Source organism: Hydra vulgaris, chromosome 12 (assembly GCF_038396675.1).
Source record: "Hydra vulgaris chromosome 12, alternate assembly HydraT2T_AEP".
In the NCBI taxonomy this organism is placed as follows: domain Eukaryota; kingdom Metazoa; phylum Cnidaria; class Hydrozoa; order Anthoathecata; family Hydridae; genus Hydra; species Hydra vulgaris.
This window is the reverse complement of record NC_088931.1, coordinates 53,790,084-53,802,364: the sequence shown is the minus strand read 5'-3', so window position 1 is coordinate 53,802,364 and position 12,281 is coordinate 53,790,084. Positions and strand designations below refer to the sequence as shown.

General features: G+C 31.1%; 1 protein-coding gene across 3 annotated transcripts in view; it reads right to left on the bottom strand.

The window, feature by feature from the left end:
* LOC100205085 (otoferlin) overlaps window positions 1-12,281 on the bottom strand; it is a 182,930-nt gene that overhangs the window by 78,426 nt on the left and 92,223 nt on the right. The window lies entirely within an intron of this gene.

Genomic DNA, 12,281 nt, shown 5'->3' with positions numbered 1-12,281 from the left:
AACATTTTATATTGCTTGTATTTTTTTATAGTTGAAAATAATTGATAAAAAATATCTATTTAAATGTATGCACTGTTTTAAATTAAAGGTGTACTCTAGAATGAGTAGGCTGATAAAGTAAATTTAAAGGGCTCTTTTAACCACCAAAAAGTTTTTTTTAATCTAAAGTCTTCAGAAAAACTGCACAGACTCACATTGCTGGCATGTAGAGCAATGTGGATACAAAAATTGCCTCACTTAACCCTTACATATTCCTAAACTTACATTTTGAAATCTGCTTATTGGTTTATCCTCAAATTTAATTATTTTTGTTAAAAAAATAACTACTAATTTTAAAAGATTAATTATTATTTTCCTCTGACATTTTTAAATGGATTTAAAACAAACAAATTTTCGATTAAATAATTATTAAAAAAAAAAAATTTTAAAAATAATCAAAATTTAAAATGACATTCTATTACATAAACTTGAGTGCTTTATAACTAAGTTTTAAAAAATGTGAATAAATATTACTACTAATTTTTATTTAAATTTATTTATGTAAAAGTTATTTATGTTAAAACTAAATTTATTTATCACACCTATCCAAAAACGGTCCCAACCTCAATTTTGAGGACCAAAAAAACGACCAATGGGGCATTAATTTGCAAGGTCTTAGGTATCACCTGATGTAAAAATTAAAATCTAATCTCTATAGCCAAAGGAGAAAAACGCATTTGAAGTTTTATAGCACTTTGCGCTACTGATCACACTTGGAGCCCCGTTGTAAATCTATTTTGTTTTTTTTTTCACTTTTGGGTTATGGAGTTTTTAAAAAATATCAAAAAATATTTACATATATGTGTTGGCTATAACCTGACAAAAAATCAGCTCTTTAACACTTGTGGTTTGTGTACAGAGACCTAAATTATAGGGTATGGCACTAAAAGCCTCTTTAAAAGGAGACAACAGATGCTTTATGTTTTTATTCTAACCTTACTATCGACTATGGAAGTTTCAAAATTTAATAGAATGAAGCCTTGGCATGTATCTTTCAGGCAAAAAAAATAGAAGCAAGATATCTTTTATCTGTGCAAATATATAGCTTTTAAAGTAGGAATCTCGCCTTTGAAAAAACGGCCAAAATATAGCAGCTTTTAGTGGTTTTTATGCTTTTTAAAGATTTAAAGTTTCATCAAATAACTAATTTAGTAATAATATCATGTGACTAGTTGATATGGGATTCTATGGTTGTTAGACTTCACATTTGTGTGTACTTTGTCTGCAAAAAGAGTGCTTTTTTTGTCCAAGTTTGTATAAAATATGGGGCAGAAAATACATAGTTAGAGGCATTTTTTCTAATTGTTCTGAACTTAAAACACATAGAAACCTCTTTATATTTTAGTTGTTAAACCCACAGGTTTGCTTTGTTGTAATAAAAACTTTTTTTCTTACTGTAAAAATTACTAAAGAATTGTAAATTCAAAATGAATTGGTAATTTATAAAATAATTTCAAAATTAATGTTAGAATCAAGTTTATTTTATATAAATCAAATGTATATAATCTTGTTGAGCTTTTTTTTTTGTATTGAAGTATCTCCTTTCTTCAACAAATCCTTTGTTGCTTTGACCAAGTTTTTTCTACTATTTAATAATGTGAAAACAAATGTTTCTTGTTTTCCGGGAAAAGCCACAACATCAAAGTAATTACATTTAAGCAGTCAACAGTCTAAACAACTAAAAAGATTTTTTGTTTTAACAAAACCAAGCATATAGTCTGCCTTTTCTATTTCAACAATTCTTTGCAAAACATCCATATTCTTCAAAAGCTTATGACAATCATTCCCAACAAACTCTCCACCATGATAAAGTTGTAATTTCATTTTGAGAAGTAATGGCCAATTTTTGCCATTAAGTCATATCTTTAGCATTGATTTGAAAAGATTGTTTACAATTCCAAGGAGACAATAAAGTTCCATTGGGGGAATAAACTCAATATCTTGTTTGACATCTTCTTGGTCAAACAATATGTTATGAACAACATTATGAAAATCCTTTGCGCACATTTTTCCATTCTCTTTCTTAATGAATGCTTTGTATTGCATCCTAATGGATCTGAAGTTTCTTGGAGTTCCCTGTACTTTGAGATGACCAGATTTAACATCATACCAACAGCAAGGGTGTTTGTTTGAGTGAGACTGAATGCACAGATGATATTGGGTAACTTCATGTCACATGCAATAAAGAAATGCACATCAATTTTCCTAATTAAAATTTTTTGACCTTTTCTTAAGTTTCTGAAACATTTTCAGCAGCAGCAACAAGTAATTGACGTTTGGCACTTATTTCTTTCCCATGTTCTATAGTCAGTAAGCTTTTGTCGTTTGAGGCTGAACTTGTTTTTACATCCACCATTGGAGATAACACTCAAGCTGAACTTGAGGAAAAATTTTGGAAACTTTGAATTTTTGAAACTTTCAACCTTTTGTCCAAAGTAGTTAGAGAAGTTCTCGATTAGCACTGAGCTCTGGAGGGACCTGGAGTAATAGTTAAAGCTTTACCACTTTCTCTGCTCAACCTAATTGTGCTGTTTGGAGCGGATACCTTTTGAGTTATTACAGAGGACGCAATTTTTTCAGCAACTTTTGAATTCAGTTGTTATCATCTTCTTTAAGTTTTCAAACTTGGTGGCTTGTGAATAATCATGTGTTATTCCTCTATTGACTACACTGAGACAGTTTGAGCATAGTTTATCAAAGCTTCTTGATAGTTCTATCAAACCTTAATCGGTTAAAAAAGTGAGCTTTGTAGAATCTCCTATTAGTCGGCCAACCTGGCAAACTAAACAATTACAAGAATCAAATCCTCTGGTCTGTGGTCTAATAATCACTTTGTTTAAGTTATGTAGCTTAGGAAGAGGCAAGTTTCTATCTCCTTTGCCATGTTTTTGTACCATTGCTCTGCAGGAATTGCATATGCCCAATGGAACTTTATCATCCTTAAAATCAATGGAACTTCCAGAAAAAAATACCTAGTATTCTTCCCTTGATGAAATCAGAAATATGCCTGTCACATTTTGAAAAACAAAAGAAGCATACAGATTGCTGACAATCTTGATGAGTTTTTCTTTTATATAGCATTTCAGTGGTTAAAAAATTGATCTTTGAAAAATAACTTCAGTACAAGCTTGTGTTGGTAAAAAATCTTTTTAGTTGTTTAGGCTGTTGACTGCATAAATGTAATTACTTTGATATTGTGGCTTTTCCCGGAAAACAAGAAACATTTGTTTTCACATTATTAAATAGTAGAAAAAACTTGGTCAAAGCAACAAAGGATTTGTTGAAGAAAGGAGATACTTCAATACAAAAAAAAAAGCTCAACAAGATTATATACATTTGATTTATATAAAATAAACTTGATTCTAACATTAATTTTGAAATTATTTTATAAATTACCAATTCATTTTGAATTTACAATTCTTTAGTAATTTTTACAGTAAGAAAAAAAGTTTTTATTACAACAAAGCAAACCTGTGGGTTTAACAACTAAAATATAAAGAGGTTTCTATGTGTTTTAAGTTCAGAACAATTAGAAAAAATGCCTCTAACTATGTATTTTCTGCCCCATATTTTATACAAACTTGGACAAAAAAAGCACTCTTTTTGCAGACAAAGTACACACAAATGTGAAGTCTAACAACCATAGAATCCCATATCAACTAGTCACATGATATTATTACTAAATTAGTTATTTGATGAAACTTTAAATCTTTAAAAAGCATAAAAACCACTAAAAGCTGCTATATTTTGGCCGTTTTTTCAAAGGCGAGATTCCTACTTTAAAAGCTATATATTTGCACAGATAAAAGATATCTTGCTTCTATTTTTTTTGCCTGAAAGATACATGCCAAGGCTTCATTCTATTAAATTTTGAAACTTCCATAGTCGATAGTAAGGTTAGAATAAAAACATAAAGCATCTGTTGTCTCCTTTTAAAGAGGCTTTTAGTGCCATACCCTATAATTTAGGTCTCTGTACACAAACCACAAGTGTTAAAGAGCTGATTTTTTGTCAGGTTATAGCCAACACATATATGTAAATATTTTTTGATATTTTTTAAAAACTCCATAACCCAAAAGTGAAAAAAAAAACAAAATAGATTTAAACCTTGCAAATTAATGCCCCATTGGTCGTTTTTTTGGTTCTCAAAATTGAGGTTGGGACCGTTTTTGGATAGGTGTGTTATCTAAATGACAAGCTTAAATGACTTCCCATTTGACACTTGCTTGGTAAACCTTTTAATTAGAAATTGAATGGTACTCAGCCATTTTTTACAATAGATACGTTAATAATATTTTTGCATCAATTTCTTCAAAAATTATAGATTCACATTATTTTAGTACTTTGATTTAAATATAAAAATGATAAATTTACTTGCAAACATGTCAGGATCATCATGATTAACATGCTACTAGTATCATGTAACCTGGTACTACCTGCCATATGCCTTGCTGCCTTGTAAGGTGTGCTTTTTCAGGCAAAGGCTCAGAGAAACAAACACTGACTTAAAAAACTCCTGCTTAGGGCTCTTGGTTGAGTAAAGGCTAGAGATGATGTCTCAATCTAATTACTCATCTTAAGCAGATGTTAACTGCATCCAGCTACTGTCTTGTAGGAGGCCTCCTTGGCAAAAACTTTAGGGGTAAGCAGAATAATTCTGTAACTGAACCCCTTCTTTATCTATGAGGCTGGCATAAATGTAAACCTGTGTTACATTGTTTCCGGCCTAGGATGATGAATGCTGAATATTCTTAACTCTTCTCATTGGTTTTTGTTTGTGCCTCCTAAATAGTGGCTATGTAACTCTTCCTGTTATTTCATAATGAGTGCACAGCTCTAAAACTCAGTTTAATGGTTCTGAGGCCGACTGGTAGTAAGGTTTCTTGAACTCTGTGATAGCTCTCAAAGAGGCTGATTACATCAACAATTCTAAAATATCAGAGTATTAACAGTGCCATGCTGTACATGGGTGGTGTCCCTAATAATGTTTTTGGTGCGTGTTGTCAAGGTCATATAAGGAGCCCTATATTATGACTTAGGGTTAGTTAACAAGACTGAGAAAATTGCATAGCCTGTTGCTTAGAAGGCTTTGCTCTGTCTATGAAAGAGTCAAGTTCTCTCTAAACTTAAATCATGCTGAAAGTAACTCAACGTGTTAAACTTATAAAAACCATCTCCACCACTTAACTGCCTTAATATATCTTTTACAAGTATTTGTGGTCTGCAAAGCAACCTTCCATCAGTCAAATCTTACCTTTTTCACCAGATTTACTCGACATTCACCAGACTTGCTTGCTCTTAGTGAGACCAATCTAAGTTCTGCTATTCTTTCTTCAGATCTCAGTCTCAGCTTGACTTGGGGTATACATACTCATCCATTCACCTATTTGTTGTGAAATAAAGTTTGAATCCTTTGATCATTCTTTTATGTGCTTCTGCTTAGCACCTCATTACTCTATCACCTTTCTCTTTTGTCTTTATTGTTCTCATTCTTACCAAGACTGCACTCTTTTAGATATAATTTCTGATCAAATTGACCATGCCCTCTCTCTTTACCGCTCTGCCGATCTTATTGTTATTGATGACTTTAAGGACCATCACATTGCAACCCTCGGAATTAGGGTTGGCATTTGGCAATGCCAACCTAACAGCAAATCTAAAAGTGTTTGAAGTTGGCAAAATATTGCCGACCTTGTTTCTATGTTTTATGGTAAGACCTTCGTATCAAATTTTTTTGCTGACCAGATGTCGACCTCTAAAAGATTAAGATGACATAATGGTCCTTGGGCCTATGTCTTTTTTCTCTCAGTTGAAAAATGTGCCTCCTTAGTAACCTCCTGGATTCAGGCAGGAAAGGAAGTTTTTATTCCTTCTCATTGGTTCCATGTCAAGCCTCATTCTACTCCGTTGTTTTCACCTTCTTGTGCAGCTGCTTCATAATCATTTTTTTCAAAAGAACAACTCTCTTGAGAACAAACACCTATTTATTATTGCAAGAAACCTATGCAAAAAGGTGTTGTCTAATACTAAGTTCCATTATTCTCAGTTCACTAAACTTTGCATCTTATCTCAGAAGTTAGGCTCTAGAGACTTTTGGAAAATCTTCAACAGCGTCACTAACAAGGGTATATTTAACGTTTAATCACTCATTCATGAGACTTATCTCTCCCAAGGATAAAGCAGAACTATTTGAAAAAAACTTTTCTTTAATTCAATTCCTGAATCTTATGACCATTCTCTTCTATCTATTCCAATTAAACAGGTTAACCCATTGTGAGACATTAATATTACTCAAGCTCGCATTGCTAAAGTCATACCTCAATTAAACTATTCTACGGCTTCTGGTCCAGACAACATTCCTACCATAGTCTTACAAAAGTGTTCTCCAAAACTCTCTCTTATCTATTTAATAAGTCCTTGACTGAGACTTTTTTTCCTGCCTGCTGGATAATGGCATCTGTTGTTTCAATTTTCAAAAACTCAAGAGAACATTGTAAACCCCTTAATTATCATCCAATCAGTCTTCTTTCTGTTATTTGCAAGATCTTTGAGTGTTTTATCAACAAATTTCTCACATCCCATCTTGAGTCAAATAACTTACTGTCAGACAATCAATAAGGTTTTCGATCTTCTTGCTCTACGATTGATTTGCTAACTGCTGTAACTGAAAGATAAGGCTATTGCTTTTGACATATCTAAGGCTTTCAACAAAGTTTGGCATCCTGGTCTTCTTCATAAATTTGTTTCATATGGTGTATATAGGAAAGAGATTATCAAATCATTTCTTTTTTGAGATTATTAAACATTTTCTTTCTGACAGCTTTATTTAAATTCATGCTTCAAGGTGAACTCTTTTCTTTATTTCCAGTAACTTCTGGGGTACCTCAAAGTTCTATCCTTGGTCCTGTTTGTTTCTTATTTACATTAATGATCTTCCCCACAACCTTATATATAACGTAATTCTTTTTGCTGATGATTTGTTGATGATTTAGGCTCACAGTGGCTTGTAAATTTTAACTCCAACAAAACTCAGTTATTTACTGCAAACAACTATCACAATACTGTTGACATTCCTATATTAAAAAATAGCAACTCTCTCACTGAGTCCACTTCTTTATGTCTACTTAGATTATCGTTTACTAGCGACTTTTCATAGAAACTATACATACAATCGATTGCTAAGATAGCATCTGCTAAGGTTGCCTCTCCTTATTGTTCTAGCCATTTTTTTACTCCTGATTCCATTCGCTACTTAAACAAATCTTTTATTTGTCCATTTATGGAATACTGTTGTCATATTTGGGCTGGTTTTTCTAACGATGCTCTTTCTCTTTTAGACAAGGTCCAAAAACGCATTGTAAACGTAGTTGGACCCACCCTATCTGCTAAGCTTGAGCCTCTTTCACATTGTTGTTAAGTCGCATCTCTTTCTCTTTTCTACAAATATTATCATGGTCGTTGGTCAAAAGAGCTATCATCTTTAGTTCCATCAGCTAAAACTTATTCTACCTTGACTCGTCATTCAGCAAAGTCTTGTTCTTTTACTGTATCTGTCCCTGTTCTAAAAACTTTTATTCAACTAGTTTTTTTCCCTGCACTTCAACCCTTTGGAACTCTCTCCCATCTTCATGTTTTTCGGACACATACAACCTGCAACTTTTTAAGTCTTATGTCAACCATTTCCTTGCTCTATAACTCTACTCTTTTTTTTCTAGTAACTCCTAACTTTATAGTGTTTGCTTGCAGTTTTGTTGGGAGTAAATCAGATTTTTTTTAATAAAAACATGTACAATAACATAAATTACAATTTCCTAATGTTTGTATTAAAAATAACAATTAACACATAACTAATGTATATCATAAAAAAAACATTTACTGGATTATTATAAAAAGACTTTAATTTTAAATTAATAAACTAAATTTTAAAATTTTGATTAAATTAAATTAAAATGAATTAAATGATAAAAATCTATTTTATCAAAAAATTGTTGATTTTTATTGGAAAATCAGAATTGTTTTTTTTTCAAAAGACAAAAAAAAAAATGTAAACATTGTATATAGGTTCAACTGTGAAAACTATAATCTTTGTTAAATAAGGCAAATTGTCAGCCACCTCTCTAAATGTATAAGTAAACATTTCTTCATATTTAACAAAACATTGATTATTTATAATTAAAACACTAACTTTTTTATAATAAATGGTAGAACCCTGCGTTAAATAAACATGGTCAACACAAATTGAATTTTTATGTTTTGTACAAATTGGAGACAACATTCCGTACTTTACTATAAATATCTAAAAACACCCTAATTAGTTAAGTTATTTTGCATAATAGGTAATCTTTTTAAAATTTTTATATATTCATTTATACGGAAAAAAACACATACTGAAACTTTTTAGTCCCTGTGTAATATTTTTTTTTTTTTTAAATTTGAATTTTTTCATGCTATTTTTTTCTATACAATGTTTTTATCCGAAGATATTGTTGGCTTAGCATAGGAACAGCCACAAACAGTCATTATGACTAATCCAAAGTAGCGTCCGTTTTTGACCAACATTTTTGCGTACGGAAGTACTACTCAAGCGCTGAGTTAGCGGAGGCAGGATTTGAACCCGTATCGTGCAACAGTCCGGGTCTTAACTTTCCGTTTGACACTCTAACCAACTGAGCTATCCAGCCACTATAATAAGGTATAATAATTAATAAAATGAATAAAACAAATTCACAACAAGAGGTAATCCACTGTTATTTAGGGTAGTAGCCCTCTTATCAAGAGAAGAGGAAGAAAAAAACTTTTAAAACTGACATTTTACTGTGTTTAAAAAAGTAACTTTAAAAAATCCAAAAAAATATTTAATCAGTGCTTTACCAATATCGTGCAAAAAATGAACTGATATTACTAAAATGACTGAGAACAATACAGCATTGAAGGATATAATTGATAAATTATGCAAAGCCACTAACATTTCAGTTCCTATTTCAACTTCAGGCAGAGTCATATATAGAAAATCTGGCTGCGCTAGCAGCCAGATTTACTAGTTATGGCAAGAGTATTAGAAAAGATTTTAGATGAAAACATCCAATTAAAAAATCAACTGAATGAACAAGAGAAGAAATAAACTGCTACCACGCCAGCATCATTTCGGAGTAACTTTCCTAAACCCACAGAAAGTATAAGAAGAAGAGTTCGATTCAAAAGTCAAAATTCAAACAAAACAGAAAACAAACTCCCATTCTAGTAGAATTTGATAATAACATAGATTGCTCTCACACATTAAATTTTGCATAAAGACTAAGAAACAATGAAAACTATAGACAAGTATATATTAGCACAGATTTATCTCCAATGGAGCAAGAAAATAGGAAAAAACTTATTGCAGAGAGAAATGATAAAAACAATAAATTAAAAGGATCAAATGAAGAAAACAAATTTAAATTCATTTTAAAAAGAGATTCACTAATTAAAGTTAAACTTGAAGGGAGGCAAACTTATACCAACTAGTAATTTAAAAACATATATACATTTAAATTTGCCACCATTGCACAGAACTTCATCATTTAAATCAACTTATTACTCAGCTCAAACTTCATTGAACTGTCATTATACCAATGCAACATCTTTAAACAATAAAATGCAAGAGCTTTGAACAATCACCCTTCATCATAATTTTGACATCATTTTTATCACAGAAACATGGTTTACAGACACATCCGTTCCTTATATTACCAACTATGAGTTATTTAAAAAAGACAGCAGTAGTCGTGGGGGAAGAGAAGCCATATATGTTAATTCGAAACATACTAGTACTGAAACAAATAATAAGATACTAAATGACGAATGTGTCAAGCAACAGTGGTGCTGTTTATCAATTGGCAAAGAAAAACTGCTTCTTGGATGTATATACAGGCCAATAATCCTCGATGCACAGGACAACTTTAAAACTTATCTAACCACTATAAGAAACAAAAAAATATATGAATCCTTCTATGAAGCTAACCGCTACCTTTAGACTAAAAATTTTGATGGGGTAATGATTGTAGGTGATTTCAACTATGCTGAGATCAAATGGGACATAGAATGTAACTTAATCAATTCAAACAGCCTTGAAAACAAATCAGATTTTATCAATACTGTTAATGATTGTCATTTTATTCAACATGCAAATTTTCAGACATGTTGTGAAAACACCAAAGATCCATCTTCAATCAATTTAATATTTACTAAAATGCAAGAACGAATATCATAGATATTTCCAGGACTAACACTTGGCAACATTACAAAGGACACTGTAGTATAATATGAGAATATAAGACTCAAAAAAATCAATCTTTTTATAGTTTCTCTAACCACCGCCACAATTACGCTAAAGGTGATTACAAAAATCTAAGACTATATATAGATAGCATAAACTTGTCACAGCTACTCAAACCCTGTGATTGTATTCAACTTTGTTACGAATCATTCTTATCAATATACAAAGAAGCATGTCGATTATATATTCCTATTAAAATATTAAACAAACAAAAAATAAACAGACCAAAGTGGTTTGATTCATATACAAAAAAAACTTGTTCAGGAAAAACATTGTGCATGGTACAAACTTCGAATAGTATCTAAGATTCAAACACAACAATAAACAGCGTAATTGAAAAAAAAAAAGAATATCAAAAAGTTTGCAAAAAATTATCTCACCATATAAAGAATAAGAAATTGCAATTCGAATTGTCATTAATTAATAAGATAAAAAACGAACCTAAAAACTTCTTTTTATATGTTAAATCGAAACTAAAATTAAACTCGAGTGTCAATTTAATAAAAGATTCAATACAAACACAGCAATTTAATCACCAACAAAACAGCAATAGCTAATATATTTAACAAACACTTACAATCAGTCTTCACAAATAATATAAATAATGAGCTTTCTAAATTTGTGAACCGATCCTTAACTCAAGCAAACAATAATGCAGATCTTCTTTTTTGTGAAACTACAATATTACAGAAACTAGAAAATTTAAATATTTACAAATTGATCGGAATTGATGGCGTAATTCCATACGTTCTAAAAAACTAAATTCCACTAAAAATAATTTTCATGAAAAGTTTCAATTTAAGTTCATTACCGAGGCAATGGAGCCAGGCAAATGTTACTCCACTACACAAAAGCGGAAGTCAACTTATCGCAAGTAATTACAGACCAATATCGCTCACATCAGTCATAAGTTAATTAATGGAAAGTTTAATTCATGACTCCAGGATGAAACATCTAATAACAAATATCTTATCACGCCGCAACAACATGGTTTTGTGCCAAAAAAGAACTGTTTCACAAATTTGCTAGAGTGTCAAGACTCTGTTAGTACAGCTTTATATAACAAACATCAAGTCGACGTCCTATTTACAGATTTTGCGAAAGCATTTGACACTGTATCACATGAATACATTATCCATAAAGTTAAATTGTACAGTTTTAATAATAAATTTGCTGCATGGATAAAATCTTTCTTAAGTAATAGACAACAACGAGTTGTACTTAATAAAAACCAGTCTGACTGGAGTCCAATCAGTAGTGGCATAATACAAGGATCAGTACTTGGACCGCTTTTATTCACAATATTCATAAATGACCTTCCTTGTAAACTTTTCCATGTAATAAAAATATATGCGGATGATAGTAAAACTCTTGCTGAGCTAGACGAAATTGAAATCCTAAGAAACAAATTACAAAATGATATAGATAAAATAGCTAAATGGTGTCAGGAATGGAAGATGAAACTTAATATAAGTAAATGTAAAATAATACATTTTGGTAATTATAATCAAAAAATATATTATCTTAGACTTTGATCAAAAATAAGAACTCGAATTGAAGGATCCGATTCAGAAAAAGATCTAGGCATTGTGACATTTACTAATGGAAAATACAGCCAACTGTATCAATTACTGTGTCAACAAAGCTAATAGAATGTTTGGTTTAATTAAACAGACATTTGAATTTTACACCACCTCAATTGCTGAAATATTGTATAAAGCCTTTGTTCGACCACTTCTAGAATATGCAGCACCAATCTGGAATCCATTAAAGAAATATGATATAGCAGCTCTTGAAAAAGTTCAAAGAAGAGCAACTTAAACAAGAAGCCACTCACATCTTAGTTATAAATCACGATTAAAAAGGTTTAATATTACAACGCTAGATTCTTCGAGAAACTTGAAGGTTAAGAGGAGACTTAATAGAG